This window comes from Panicum virgatum, chromosome 2K (genome assembly GCF_016808335.1).
Source record: "Panicum virgatum strain AP13 chromosome 2K, P.virgatum_v5, whole genome shotgun sequence".
Taxonomy (NCBI): domain Eukaryota; kingdom Viridiplantae; phylum Streptophyta; class Magnoliopsida; order Poales; family Poaceae; genus Panicum; species Panicum virgatum.
This window is the reverse complement of record NC_053137.1, coordinates 3,862,965-3,865,715: the sequence shown is the minus strand read 5'-3', so window position 1 is coordinate 3,865,715 and position 2,751 is coordinate 3,862,965. Positions and strand designations below refer to the sequence as shown.

Here is a 2,751-nt window from a genome sequence, read left to right as displayed (position 1 = left end):
TCCCACCGTAGTCAGTAGTTCTAGAGATTTATGCATAGGGTTTATAAGATTGGATGTAATTAGGTCATGGGTGAAATTTCGATGAGCCTAGATAAATGTATGGGTCTGAGTACTTTTATGTTACTTATTATTGGAGTAATTTTGATAGTATAGATGGAGAAAGAGAAGGTGAAGACACCAAAAACAGTATGGGATGCATATGCAACCAAAATATTTTGCCAGATATGTAAGGAAGAAACTCTAGCTGGGAATAGGCCAGGGACTACCTTGAGTTCCATTGGGTATAAGAACCTTGAGAAAATTTTTTTTTGCTATCACCAAACGACACTACCCACATGGAAAATTGAAGAACAAATGTGATGCTTTGAAGCCACAGTACAACTTGTGGTTGGATTTGAAGAGGGCTGCAACTGGTCTTGGTTTCGATGTTACAAAGGGGATAATTACAGCAAGTGATGAATGATGGGAGGACAAGATAGCGGTAAGTAAAATTGAAAGTTGTTTATTTTTTTATCCTTGAAAACAAAGTTCTGATAACTAACACATATGACTTCTTTTTCAGCAAAACAAGAAATATGCAGCATTTCGTGAAGCACCTATGGACAACCTAGATGAGCTTGAAGTTATGTTTCAACACATCAATGTCACAGGTTTATCTTTGGTCATTCCGGGAGTTCAAAAAACTACAGCTCCCATTGAGTTGGTGATGATAGTAATGAGAAAGAAGGAAAACGCAAAGCTAGAGATGTTGACCATACTTTTAGCCCAAAGAAGAAGGGTAGGAATCCTATGGTTAAGCAAGTGTCACGACTTATCGATGTGTTGGCTACTAGTAAGAGCAAAAATGAACAAAAGGTTGAAGATGACATCATAGAGCTCATGGATCAAGCTGTCAATGCAGGGGCTAGTGAAGGGAGTGTTGAGCATTTTATGGCCACCCAACTCTTTGTGAATCGTGAAAACCGTGCAGCGTTTTGTTCCATCAAAACAAATGAAGGAAAGGTGGCTTGGCTGAAGAGGATGTATGAAGAGAGGAAAAATAAATAGAGTAGTCTCACTAATGTGCTATATCCTTTTTATTTCAACTGCGTTTATGTAATGCTACCCTATTTATTTTAGTTGCATTTATGTAATGGTATCCTATTTATTTCAGTTGCATTTATGTAATGGTACCCTATTTATTTCAGCTGTCAGTTATGTGATGTTACCCTTGTTATTCCAGTTGTTATTTGTTGTTGTAAGTGCTATCTGAATAATTGTCAATCTGTTTTTTAGATGAACACATCAAGTGAAAGTGACACTGGTTCATCTAGTGAGAGTGAGAATGACATTGATGATGCATCAGAAGTATTGGTAGCATCAATAGTGACTCTCATTGCTATGGATCACAGTGAAAAATATCTTGGGAAAAGAAAGAGACCTCCTCATCAGTCTGGGTATCAATGGGTCATGGATCAGCTACAAGTCAACAAAGATTGCTACAACATGTTCCGTATGAATCGTCATGTATTTGCCAGGTTGCATGAAACATTGGTCGAGAATTATGGGCTTAAGTGCACAAGAGTTACGAGCTCTGTTGAAGCCTTGGGAATGTTCTTATGGATGTGTGGTGGTCCTCAATCATTTATCATTGTTGAGAATATATTCAAGCGATCCACTTAAACAATTAGTCGAAAATTTAGTGAAGTCCTAGAGTCTGTCAATCTGCTAGCTGGAGACATCATCAAACCAAAAGATCCACAATTCAGAACAGTGCATCCAAGGCTTCAAGATGATCGGTTTTCACCCCACTTCAACAATTGCATAGGTGCCATTGATGGCACACATGTACGTATTGTCGTGCCAGCAAATGAGATGATTCCTCACATTGGCCGTCATGGATACCCAACACAGAATGTCATGGGTGTGTGTGATTTTGATATGAGATTCACATTTGTTGTAGCCGGATGGCCTGGATCTGCGCATGACTCTCGAATATTCAATGATACTTTGTGCCGCTACTCAGATGCATTCCCACATCCTCCTGAAGGTAATGGCCGAAAATCATGTCAATCTTTATTTGTCATGTTGTTCCATATATGTGATCTCATATTATTTTGATATATAGGAAAATATTATCTTGTTGATTCTGGATATCCCAACAAGAAAGGTTTCCTAGCTCCCTACAATGGGCAAAGGTATATCATTTACCTGAATTTCAAGGTGGCCAAAAGCCAAGTGGTCTTAAAGAGATTTTTAACCATGCTCGGTCCTCTCTTCGCAATGTGATTGAACGTTCTTTTAGGGTGCTGAAAATGAAATGGCGAGTTCTATTACATATGCCAAGTTTCCCGGTTGAGAAGCAAAAGAAGATCATCATTGCATGCATGGCACTTCATAACTTTATTCGTGACAGCGCTTTGAGTGATGAGCTATTTCAAATGTGCGATGAGGATGAAGAATACATGCCAGAGGTTGATTCATAAGAAGAAGAAGAAGAAGTGCATAAGAGTGGTCCATAATTGGATGATGTTGATATGTGTGCATTTCGTGATTTCATTGCGAACTCCTTGATGGCAGATAGAGGGTAGACAAGTTGTGATGGTGCACAACTCATTTTGTATGTAAATAGTAGCCCTTTGGTATTTTGTATGGCTTGAAAAATATTAGTCATGCTTCGGATGTGCTTTTGTGTAAGCTCAATGAAATAATTGAAATAGTATGATTTAATATGTCATCTTAAATATTAAGTTATCAAAAAATAATACAAAA

General features: G+C 38.1%; 1 long non-coding RNA gene across 1 annotated transcript; it reads left to right on the top strand.

Moving 5' to 3' along the window:
• LOC120695851 lies at positions 1 to 829 on the top strand. The gene is made up of 2 exons (XR_005683922.1): positions 1 to 481; positions 563 to 829. It is a non-coding gene; the product is annotated as an uncharacterized LOC120695851 (long non-coding RNA).
• The last annotated feature ends 1,922 nt before the right edge of the window (positions 830 to 2,751 follow it).